General features: G+C 41.9%; 1 pseudogene across 1 annotated transcript; it reads right to left on the minus strand.

The window, feature by feature from the left end:
• Positions 1–2,830: 2,830 nt before the first annotated feature.
• Positions 2,831–3,845, minus strand: LOC307108592 (renin receptor-like; annotated as a pseudogene). Its single transcript has one exon. The product of its transcript is annotated as a renin receptor-like (transcript).
• Between the last annotated feature and the right edge of the window lie 9,243 nt (positions 3,846–13,088).

Consider the following 13,088-nt stretch of genomic DNA (forward strand, 5'->3'; position numbering starts at 1 on the left):
CAGTATTTTTTAATTTCAATATTGTATTTTGGAGTGTGCTAATTGGCTTTTCAAGATATTGGGTCCATTGTTAAAAAGAAAGCTTTTTTTTTTTTAAAGGGAATCAATGAGGATGATAATAATAATAATGGTCAAAATGATGGTCCTAGTTTGCAACAGGTGAAATGAAACACGTCAATGCATATTCTGCTGGTGAACCAAACAGGCAATCTAATGGCAGCAAACAATGGCTTCTCATCCCATTACTCTAAATCAATGTTGATAATTTTCACTTTTTTGATTTTGTAGCTTAGTTTGCATTTCATTTATAAACTTTATTGAGTTGTAGATTTGCATAAGAGCTATGGGCATAAAGCATTTATACTTCATCTTAAAGAATCATTATAATTAAGAGGATTTAAGTCAACATTGATGATATATAATATTTTTCCTTTGAAGAGTTGCTTCATTACCATGTTGGAGAAATACTGACTTAATGAATAAGCTCCTAGAAATCAAAGAAACAGTCTCATAATATTCTAGGAAAAGGTAAAAGAGAAAAAAAAAAAACTAATTCTGAGGCCAATTTTTTCTCTCAGAGATATTTATAGGCTTGTAAAATTTAGGGTGTGTTTTTTTGTTGTTGTTGTTTATTTTTTAAAAATTGTTTGTTGGTTTTGCCTGTGTGGAACATAGGAAAAATTTAAACATACATCTCTAGGCTTGTTATATGGTTAGAGGAATCTTCTCTTTGTGCTCTGGTTATACCAATCTACTTCCAGTTCCAAGAACATGCCAAGCTCTTTGACACCTCAGAACCTTTGTACCTGCTGTGCCCTCTGTCTGGTCTGCAGCACCTCCTTTGGCTCTCTGCATGACTCATCCTTTTTCATCTTTAGGTTTCTGCTTAAATGTTTCTTCCTCAGAATGTCCATCCATGATCACCTCTGTCTAAAGGGGTTCCTCTTACCTTCCTTCATCACCTCCTTTATTTCCTTCCTAGTACTTCCAGGATCCCTCATGATTTAAGGTGTTTATTTTGCTCGTCCACTGTCCACTTCACCTTCTCCATCAGACTAAGTTATACGAGAAAGGCTGCATTGTCTGTGTTTTTTTGTTTGTTTGTTTTGTTTCTTTTGCCATTGTAGGATCTAGCGGACTGCACATGACATACAATAGGGACCCAATAAGCATATTGATTAAATTTGAAAATATGATAATTGTTGCTTTTATGATCTAGTGTCTTCCTGGAACCTCTCATCTAGGAAGTCATTGTGAAATTATTGAGAACTTATTCAGTGGTAAAAACTACTCAGTAAGAATTAAAGAAACCAGTAGAAGGTCTTAGTGTATTGGTTGAGCTGAATGGTGCAAAGCAACCAAAAATAGGCATAAATTTCCCAATACAGTGTAGCTTTGTTATCTGAGCTACAAATACTCAATTGTTCTCCTGATTCCCATGGGTTGCCTTTTGCCATGGTTTGATTAAGAGGTAAGAGGGAGCTTTAGCTGGTTTTGCTCAGTGGATAGAGCATTGGCCTGCTAACTGAAGGGTCCCTGGTTCAATTCCTATCAAGGGCACATGCCCAGTTTTCGGGCTTGATCCCCGATAGGGGGCATGCAGGAGGCAGCCAATCAATGATTCTCTCTCATCATTGATATTTCTAGCTCTCTCTCCCTCTCCCCTCCTCTCTGAAATCAATAAAATAATAATAATAATAATAATAATAATAATAATAATAATAATTTTTTAAAAAGAGGTAAGAGGGAAATAATCCTCCAACGCCTGGTTCTTTTTTTTTTTTTTAATATATTTTATTGATTTTTTACAGAGAGGAAGAGAGAGGGATAGAGAGTTAGAAACATCGATGAGAGAGAAACATCGATCAGCTGCCTCCTGCACACCCTCTACTGGGGATGTGCCCGCAACTAAGGTACATGCCCTTGACCGGAATCGAACCTGGGACCCTTGAGTCCGCAAGCCGACGCTCTATCCACTGAGCCAAACCGGTTTCGGCCAATGCCTGGTTCTGTCAGACCATGGCCAGGATGAGTGCCTCAGTCAGGGTGAGAACTAGGCAAGTAGATAACTAATGGAGTGATTAAAATAATGATTTTTAAACTTTGGATTTTTAATCCATTCAATCTCAAAGATCTGTTGAGTTATATAGGATGTCACACAAAAATAGTATGTACACTTTAACAGCTGATAATTCACCTAATTTTCACTCTTTTTCTGGTTTAAGTGATTTGAAATAATGGGTAAAACCATACTAAGCTTCGAACAAAGAAAATTTATCTTAAAGTGCCACTGGACTTTTTAAAATATATATTTTTATTGATTTCAGAGAGGAGGGGAGAGGGACAGAGAGATAGAAACATCAATGATGAGCGAGAATCATTGATTGGCTGGCTTCTGCATGCCCCACACTAGGGATAGAGCTCACACCCCAGGCATGTGACCTGACTGGGAATCAAATCATGACCTCCTGGTTCATAGGTCAATGCTCAACCACTGAGCCACACCTGCCGGGCTAGACTTCTTTTAATGGGGATACATAAAAGATAAAGCTTATTGTTCAAACTGGCAATAGTCGATGAATTGAGAGCACACACATACAGAACAAAATGATTCTTGATGTTTATGATTCCATTGCTTTGTGTTATCAGCAATGCTTGGACCAAAACGGTCATCATTTTGAAACAGGCATTGACAAAAAAATGTATTCATTTCTGTGGATTCTTTTTTTTAATTTAAAGTATACGGACTACTTTAAATTACACTAAACAATTTATTTTCACAAAACAGCCAATTTTTCAAAGTCTTTTCTAATTTTGGCATAAGGAAAGTTCAATCCACTAGAATCTTCTGGTATGTCATCCTATAAATGATGCTATCACATCCAGGATCCATGTTCCAAACATTGTAAGAGGTGATAATCACAGCCAAGGCCAAGGAGATCATTATCCAAAGTACCATGTTGAAAACCACTGGATATTCAAAATTATACTTATATGCAAGGTTATAGGGGCTTAGCGGGTTCTTCTTTTGCTTTGTCCCAAGGATAGCCCTTGTCTTCCTTACAAGTGATGTGTCATCTGATGACAGTCACTAGCTCTACCAGTGCATTCCCATCATAAAGACCATACATGCCACCTGCAAACTTTTGCAGAGCACCAACAAGGACCTTAGAAGCATCTCTGAAACTGCTCAGAGTCTTTTCTGTAATGCTTCCCAATTTCATCCAAACCTGCCAGTTCCAGTGAATGTAAATCAGGAGAAGGATGCTTGGCTAGATGCTTATGTCGAGACAACAAACTTGAAGTATCATGCAGAACCTGTGGTTCAGAAAGAAAGAGCAGATCAAGTTCATTGTTACTCCTCAGAGAACTGAGGGGAAGTGAATTAAGAACAGAGTTGACTTGAAACAGGCGATTAGGGGGATGTTCTAACGTTACTGAAAGAACTTCAAAAACTGAGTTTGCTTTCCCCACCATAAACACTCTTTCCTTAGTGGGAGCCAACTGTAAAACTACACGAGTTTTTTGAGAAAATAAGGAATGAGTGGAACTTGCAATACTGTCAAGACTAAAAGGAATTGCATTCTCCAAAGGGTAAGAAATGACACCAACACCATAACAGTAGCCTGAGGGCAATGGAATGGGTTACCCACAGCGAGTCCCAGCCAAGAAAGGTCTTTTTCCTCAGAGAAACCCATGGCTCATGCAGCCACATCTGGGATTCGTTCTCCTGGTGCAGGCCAATTTCCACTGTGGTAAACAACAGACTCTGGTGATCTTAACATACTGAACTCGTCCTCCAAAACACCCACCACCAAGGGCAGGAGCAGGATGAGCATGGCCATGGTTCCCTGCTGGCCACACAAGTGCAGGGCAACCTGCAGCAGGCCTGATCGCCTCCGCACTTGACTCCCAGAGACCGCCCCATCGTTCCCTCCCGGGGGCAGAGGTCTCTTTCTCCACCAATCATCAGCGTGCTGGCACTTTGTCTTCTTTCTTACTGAACTGGCATGAGATCGGTTAGAACAGAGAGCTTGTCTGTGGTACCCTCCAGAACTGTGGAGGTCCTTAGTACATCTAGAATGGAGAGTGGCTCTGTGATTTCTGGGATGATTTATATGTCTCTTTCTTTGGCTCTTTCTTCTTATACAATAGTAGGTGGTCCGCCTGTCACTGACACTGTCACTTCAGGGTGCCAAGTTTTTGGAGAAAGCTTTGAGGCTTCCATTTGGCCTTCTTCCATTTTTCTTAAGTTAGCTTTGTTAACTTCCAAGTTAGGTTTATAAAATCACAAAAATAAAGTCAGCTGGAGTACTCAGAGTGGGGGGATATCCTCCAGTCCGGCTTCACTTTTTCCACCTACCGCACCTGATGATGCAGAAACCAAACTAAGCTATTTCTATGGCAACGCTTAGCTTTGTGGGACCTTTGCTTCTCCTTCTTTAGTTGGCTACCACTTTGCCTTCCTTTGGTCCAAAATAATACACGTGCAGCTTACAAAGATGAAATGACTGAGGGAAAGAATTGTAAGAGTGCTTTTGAATGTGGCCTGTTTCAGTCAGAAGATTCTTTTAAATTTTGAAAATGAGCCTAGCTGGTATGGTTCAGTGGCACTGACAAAAATAATTATTCATTTCTGTAGATTCCTGTGTACAATCCAGACTTTATAATCATTAAAAGTATGTATACATTTTTTGGGACACCATGTATATCGGATAATTACCATTTTTCATTAACTTTACTATGTACATTTCCCCCACCTTTTAATATATCTGAGAGTAAGATGCATCTTAAAAATGTATGTCATGTCATAGTTTATTTGGTGGCCTTTTTCTTTTTAAATGATACACAAAACAGTGTGCTTTGTTGCATGGTAACAGATAACTGAGAAGGCAACAGAATTAAGATTTAAGTCCTATGAACTGTTTTCTCTATTTCCCCCAGTTTGGAACAAATGTTCCTCCTCAAATAAAGGAATTTCCTTCAAGAAGATGAGCCTTAGAAAACTTGCTTGTATTTCTCCCAGTTCCGATTTCCCAGCATGGATAACAAAACAACCCATAAAGTGCTATGAGCAGTCGCACATCAAAAAACAAATCCCACTGGCATCGTCATTTCCTCAAAATCACCTTCTCACTCACAATCATTTCTACTTGGTGCGAAGGTACTTCATTAAGTGCCTGGGATTCCTCAAATGTGTTCTCGTGCATCACGTAGGATAAAGCTGCTTTATCACTAGGGAAACCTCTAAAAATGCCTGGTCATGGCAATTCCATAAGAGAACCAACTTTGAATGACAACTGTGGTTCAAGGCCATGCTTAGTCAGAGAGAGTGATTTGGATCTGACAATGCACAGAACTGTAAGGATACAAGGCATGTCCCCCAAAGCAACAGTCAGGGGGGAATAGTGAGGACATAGCTCCTGAGAATTATCTTCAGAGCAATTGGCCCTGCTGACCAAACAGGATATCCTCAGTGTGTGCAGCAGTTTCTCAATAGGAAGTATGAAAATTTGAAACATTGCAAAAGGGAGGACAAGAACTCTGAAAGATTAATATCCGGTGAGAGTGAGAGGAAAACTTTACTTCTTACTTTGCAGTAACAGCCTCAGAATGAAAAGCTATTCTGGTAGCCAACAGTGGAAAGTTAACATTTTAACTCAATAAAACCGTGGAGTCATAAATACAGGAATGTACATGAATTCATTATCTGGTTTTCCTGAGTTTATTTGCTCTTTCAGAAGAAATTTTCCTCTATTGCTCCATGAACTATGAGTGTATGTGTGTTTACACATTAAAACAAACCACATTACCTATTGGATCCTATTATTCCTGTTCCACAGGTTAACCCATGTGTACAATCCAGTAATTACCATTGCTTTAACACTTTTTAAAAAGTAAATGCAGTCCTTGTTTCCTTTGTGTCTGCCTGAATTTCTTAATGGGACACTAAAATTGAGGCTATCTTCTGTAGCCTTTGACTGGCCCAGAAGACCTTCTCTGGGGCCTAGCTGGGGTTCTGAAACCTTCCATGGGTCCAAATAGTCTGTCATCCCAGAAAACCCAGACAGCCAGTTCTACTTTGTATGGAACTTACCTAGGCAGCAATCTACTGATGGACACAATCAAGATGAGGGTCAATACTACCCTTATTACGACTTCATGGCTTTGGATTGCTACATAACATCCGGGAGAGACATCAACCCAGAAAAAAAACTATGAAATGGAATAGTTACCCAGAAAAAGCCAACCACCTAGGAAAGGAGAGTGTGGTGTCAGAAAAGTTCATTCGGACACATATTGCCAGAAGTCAATGAGTTGCTTTGGGGCAGAAAGAAAGGTATTCTTTCCCTGGGAAATGCATTGTCATTTTGTCATTGTTGCTAAGGCACGTTGACCCACACTCAGTTGGCAATGCCTACTGAGGCTTCCTAGCCTTTTCTGTAGACCCCATCAGCTCACCTGGGCAGCATGCCAGACCTTATAGGCCTTGCATTAAAAATCCTCATTTGGCCCAGCCAGTGTGGCTCAATGGTTGAGTGTCAACCTATGAGGTCACGATTCAATTCCCAGTCAGGGCACATGCCAGGGTTGCAGGCTCAATCCCCAGTGGGGAGCATGCAGGAGGCAGCTGATCAGTGATTCTTTCTCATCATTGATGTTTCTGTCTCTCTCTCCCTCTTTCTTCCTCTCTGAAATCAATATTTGACTTAAAATATATATTTTTAAAAATCCTCATTCGAAGCTAGGAGAATGACTATTGGTTTTTCTTTAAATAAATCTAGAAAAAATATTTCACTCTTTTTTCTAGCAAAGGGAGTAGGGGAATTCAAAGGGAGTAGGGGAAATCAGAGACCCAAAGTTAAGTTTCCTGGGGCGTTACCCTTCTCTCTTGACAGGAATAACTTAAAGTAGCTTTGAGGGTGGGAGTGTGAGAGGTCCTCGTGACTTCTCCCCAGTCCCAACCATTTCCCCTCACATCACCTGAGTGTTTTCACTTCTCTTTGTAACACACTACTGATAGACCACCTATCACACCTACTTCTAAAGATGCAAATGGCCCTGACAAAGGAGGTGGGGTGTCAGGAAGACTTCTCTCACCTCAGGGCTAAGCACAGAGAAGAGGGACAGGGCAGGGCTCTGGAAATGTGTACTGAAACCTTGAAGGTTGAATGTACATAGGACATAGATCTTGTTGGGATTCCTGGGTGAGGTACCAGAGTTTGGATAGTGAGGCTAAGGAGAAGGGCAGCTGAGACAGAGGGATAACATTGGGAAATCATGGACACAAAAGACATAGGACAAGGGCAGTGGGAAGCACTGGGCATTCAGGGACAGGGAACTTCCAAGGGGGCAAAGGGGGCAAAAGGTTGGTGGGAGGAGGTCCTTTAAGGTAAGTACAGTCTAGGGTCAGCCCTATTTTTAGGAAGAGGATGAAGACATTCTCCTTTTTCTTCTCATTTCTGCCTTCTGTTCCTAGGGTCTAAGAGTCAGGCTGGAACTATTGGTCTCAAGACTTAACTTCACGATGGGTTTCTTTAGCATTTTGGTATGCGTGGACTGGTCCCTTCAAACTCAGTCACCCTTGTTAACCGTATTCACATGATATTCTGCAAACCACTGGCTTAGCAAAACAACCCATGGGCTGTTTTCAAGGTGAGACTGACTATACCTCGGCTAAGATTTGTTAACGGTCAGTCTGTTGTGGCTATACCCAGAGTCTTAGGGTCAAGCCCCTTGGTCAGCACAGACAAGCCACAATTTGCTAATCAGGGTTGTGTTTGAAACAGTTGGGCAAGGAACCAATTTCATTTATCTTGCTTTGCATTGTCATGGTCATCATGATTCATATGACACAGTTCCTCGAAAGACCAAAAGGAAAAAGACAAGTCAGCAGAATGAAATTCACAAAATATTTCTTATTGCCTACGGTTTATGGATACATATTTAATATCATTTAAGTGCACAGATCTCACTGTGAACAAACTAAAAGACAGCAACCTTTAGCACAAAGCTGACTTCTCAAATGTGGAGGTAATAAGAGTTAAGACTTTGTGGGTATGTACATGACGCAGACAAATTTACACATTTTTAATATTATGGATTAAAATCTTGAGGTTTGCATCTCCTTGTAACGTATAGTTAGAAGAGGAGGTCCAAACAGGATGGCACAGGATATTAACTACTCGTCCAGTAGTTCTCCAAGTATGGCTGGAGGGCCTCGGGGGAGTCCTGGGTTCTTTCTAGGAGATCCATGAAGTCCTGATATTCAAAACTCCATGTCTATGTAAGGCAGGATTTTCTTCATATACTTCAGCTAAAACAGCATAACTAACAGATCGAATGCAAAAGTAGATATGAGATTCTAGCTGTCTTCTCTAAGGTCAGACATTAAATTTCCAAAACTATAACACAATGACTATCTTTTCACTACATATTTTGGGGGAGAAAATATAGTTAATTTTCATGAAAAATGTGTTAGTTATGTTAACATGTAAAGGATTCATTATTATTACCTTGAATGAACACACTACAACGTTTTTTTCGGTTTTAATTTCTAACGGGGTAAATATTAATAGATATAAACCACAAAACCACAGAAGCAGAAGCTCTTTAAGCTCCTCAGTACTTTTTAACCCTGGAAAAAGAGTCCTGATACTAAGACCTCTGAGAGTTGCTGCACAGATCCTGGCTCATTTTTCTCAAGCGAATTCTCTCACCTCTATAGCCATCTAAAGGGGCTTAAGCTGGTCACCACTTCACTCCTTCCCAATTTCCTCCAACAGCACGATCATACACAAGGGCAGTTTATGAAGAGTTAGCAGCTGGTATGGTGTGAAATCCACCAATCAAAATGTTTGTGGCAGAAAGCCGCAGATTCCATCCCTGTCTCTGAGCTTCTAGGGCAGGGGTCCTCAAACTTTTTAAACAGGGGGCCAGTTCACTGTCCCTCAGACCGTTGGAGGGCCAGACTATAGTTTAAAAAAAAACTATGAACAAATTCCTATGCACACTGCACATATCTTATTTCGAAGTAAAAAAACAAAACGGCAAAAACACCCGCATGTGGCCCGCGGGCCGTAGTTTGAGGACGCCTGTTCTAGGGCCTCCCGCTTGTACATGTCATGACTGTGGGAATGTGAGAGTTCCCTCTCCCACCCAGAAGACTGTTCCACTCCCAGGTGAATCCTCAGGCTTACCATCGTACCTGAAACAATGTCAGGGCTCTTCTGGAACCTGCACCTGCACCATACTTCCCTGTCCTTGCTGCAAACACTTTGCCTTACCCAGGGGTGTCACTCCAGCCAGATTAGGGGGAACAAAGTAGGGCTTCCCTGTGATGACAAGATGGGAACGGATCACCAACCACTTTCTTCAACATCCTAATTTTCCCTGAAAACATGGAGCTTCAGGAGGTCCAATATTGTGCAATGTCTTAAACACCTGGATCAGACTTTTTTAAGGCTTAAGGAATGGGGGAAATGTCCCAGATCTTAGCCCAACCTAACCACTTAAACCACTGTAGTTAAAACCAATTTAGCATATTACATAGAATGTAGCAGAGTGAGCTTCTCACCAGAAATGCATGGAATGTACTTAGATGTCTATTTTGGTAGGATGAGATTGCAATAACTAGGAAAACCAGATACTGGGGATTTCCAAAGGTCGGAGGCTAAGCTGCTGCCTGCCAACTCTGCACACTCGGAGGGAGGCCTCCCGGAACATGGACTTGAGCACGCACTTGTTCTTCCCCTCCAACTTGTTGTTATGGGTTGATTTGTGCTTCCCTCTCCCCCCAAAAAGTTCATGTCGACACCCCCAATACCTCAGAACGTGACCTTGTTTGAAGACAGGGTCTTTTCAAAGGCAACCAAGTTTAAAGTGAGGTCATTGGGGTGAGTGTAACCCTAGTTATGACCCGTGTCCTTATAAAAAAGGAGAAGTTTGGACACAGAAGGAAGACAATGTGTAGATACAGGGAGAACACCACGTGAATTTGCAGGCAGACATGTCTAAGCCAAGGAGAGAGGCCCGGAGAGATCCTTCCCTCACCACCCTTGGAAGGAACCCACCTTGATTTCAGACTTCTCACCTCCAGAATTGTGAGATAATAAATTTCTGTTGCTTAGGTCACCAGTTTGTGGTACTTTGTTACAGCAGCCCTAGCAAACCTGCCTTCAGGTTTCTAAGTCACAGCCCCACTTCCTCTCAGGGAAGAATTGTAAGGAGTTCTTTATTTGAAAAGTTCTTTATTTGAATAAGTTCTTTATTTGAATAATTGAGGCACAAAAGAGTAAGGAGCATGCTCCTCTGGGAAAGCTCTGACAACTCCTTCAGCCATGGCTTATGGCATGGGCCTCTTCCTCCACCTGAAGACCGGAAGGGGCTTTAGTACTAATGAGTGGATGTGTCTGGTCCCCTCAGTGGTGGGAAGCAGGGAGTGTGGTCTGACATCCACAGAAGCCAGGCTCCCACAGCCTCAACGGGACCCTCATTTAGGGATCTCCCTCTTAAGGACTTCTTCTGCTCTTCAGCTCAGCCAGAACCTGACCCCAGTGTGCACTGGGTTCACACCTCTTGTGTCATCCATGCCGTCTCTAACCTGCAACAGAGGAAAGTTACTCAGGGCTCTGATGTTGCTACTGACCTTGGCATGCCCTGGTCCATACTCATCCTCTTCCACACGCACTCTTCTGCTCCCCACTTCCTCATTGTCTTCCTTCTTTCGTCACATGCTGACAACAGAGTCATCTCTAGCCACCCTCTGCATTCCTTCTGCTACATCCATTTCCTTTTCTTTCACTCTACCTTTCCTTATATGTCCACTGGCAGCACCCTTGGCCAGGCCATTGGTGCCCCATGTGTGGACGGACAATGGGTGACACTGTTTGGGTCCCAGAGATATTTTGATTTGGGGGCACCTGGAAGGAAAGGGTAAAGGATATAGGGAGCTCTAAGGAGGAATTCGGTGAGAATCAAGGATGGGCTGTGGATGGACTAACTGGGGGTGGTGGTGAATGAGGGGTGGGGTGAGGGCATCTACTGCACATATTTCACGCTGATAAAAGAAGTTGAAAGTTCAATTGTTTGTTAGGGGATTACAAATCAGTATGGATGTCAAAATGGCAACAACTGCCACAGAATGTTGGCATCGTAGTGTCGTGGATCATTGCAGAAGTCTCCTCCTGGTGACTTGAGTTTCCTTCCTCTAATATTGTACATGATACTATCCTGTTTTAGTATGTACTTTTGATTAAATGCACCATTTCATCTATTTATATAATCAACAAACATTTACTGGGCATCTTTCTCAATGCTGTCATTTGGTAGGAAACAAAACTGAGAGAGTCTTTGTTATTTCCTACCATCCTCTCCAACAGCTTCTGCTCCAAAAATCATTTTTTAAGTTGATTATTAAACAGTCACCAAATATATGTGTATACATATGTACATATATACATATATACAAACAGCAAATATATTAGCTAAATCCCAGACCCAGAATTTAACTCATTTATTCTAGTCAAAATGAAGATACTAAAGAGTAAAGACAGTCAATAATTACTAAGTGGTGAGACTGTGCAAGTAATAGTATTTTCCTTTGATAGTATTATTTTTATTTCTAGGATGAAATGGAAAAATATATGGGGACATTTTCAAAATTTTAGCAATTATCCTGTCCGTCATTCCATACTTTTGCTTTCATTGTTTTCCTCTTTTAATTTTAAATTTGAGCACTTTTAAGCTTCCTTTTCATAGTTCATGTGAGTAGAACCAACCTAGTTGCTTGGTTTGGTATTCTTCTCACTCACAGTTGTAATATAAATAGCTATCTTCTTTATTTAATTTTTTCTTTTTCAATTACAGTTGACATTCAGTATTGTATTAGTTTCAGGAGACAGCATAGGGTTAGACACTTACATAATATGAAGTGATCCCCCTGATAGCCTTTGAACCAGAGACAGTGTGTGGACTTCCTGCTTCATGGACATAACACCCCTCCCCCATTTGCTCCCCTCTGCCAGTGCTTGTCCACTGTCCAAGTTGGTTCCATAACCATAATTAAGTCCCTGCTTTGCCTTAGATTTACTCTAAGCATGGAAAACCATAACGAATATCTCCACTGTAATGACCACTGAAGGACTGTTCACCGAACAGCAGAGTCCGGTGGGTGACTGGAGCTGCTCGTCTGTGACTGCAGTCTCCACCCATGTGCCATGTTCGAGCAGATTTCCTTTCTCACACTCCTGGCAACCTCCGAAACCAGGCCAGAGCGGCGGTGGCTCCACGCCTGAAACCTGCTTTCCTCGTCCAATTTGAAATGTTTGTTTCTCTGTAGCTTCTACCAACTGTCGTTTTTTTCCTTTGGGGACGGAGAAGAATGTATGACTTCCAGATGATGTTGTTAATTCCTCCAGCTTCCAAAGCCATCTGCCTATTGCTTAGAATTCATCCTGTTCAGCTGGAACTCGACTCACAACTTTTTGGAAGATGCCTGGCCTCCCACGTGGACCATTCTTGTGTAGTTTATCCTTATTTGTTAGTCGCCTCTCCTATTTTCCTTCGGGGATCCTGGGCCCCTTGTCGTTTCCTAAAGTTGGCTCTGTTGTATAGATGCAAGGGTTTCTCAGATATTGCTGAGGGTTTTCAGGTTATTCAGTTCTGTTCCTTGAATTATCTATTTCCTTGAGAGTCAACTTTTCCTTATATCTTAGGCTTTTGCTGTTGTTGTTATTATAGTTAAGCCTTTCTGCAAATAAGGATTTCATGAGCTGGTGGTGGAGGTCAGCCATCCTGCCTGGAGCTCCGCGATTGCCACAAAGTTAGTTGTGACAAATACGTGCCGGTGGGTGGATGTTGAGAGCCACATAGGCCTGGATGTAGGGGAAGTTCAGGCGCAGCTGCCCCGCCAGGGCGCAGAAGGTGAGCAGCGTGCATTTGAGATCCTTGCTGGGGCCATGAAGGAGCTGAGGGCCCCCTCTGAGCGCTCAGAACCCCCACCGCCAGACCCCACAGGGCAGTCGCTGCCGCCCATACAGATTCCAGAGCCTACATAGCTTTCAGTTAACTTTGAAAGGCAAAGAGAT

The sequence above is a fragment of the Cnephaeus nilssonii genome, assembly GCF_951640355.1.
Source record: "Cnephaeus nilssonii genome assembly, chromosome: 12".
Lineage (NCBI taxonomy): Eukaryota > Metazoa > Chordata > Mammalia > Chiroptera > Vespertilionidae > Cnephaeus > Cnephaeus nilssonii.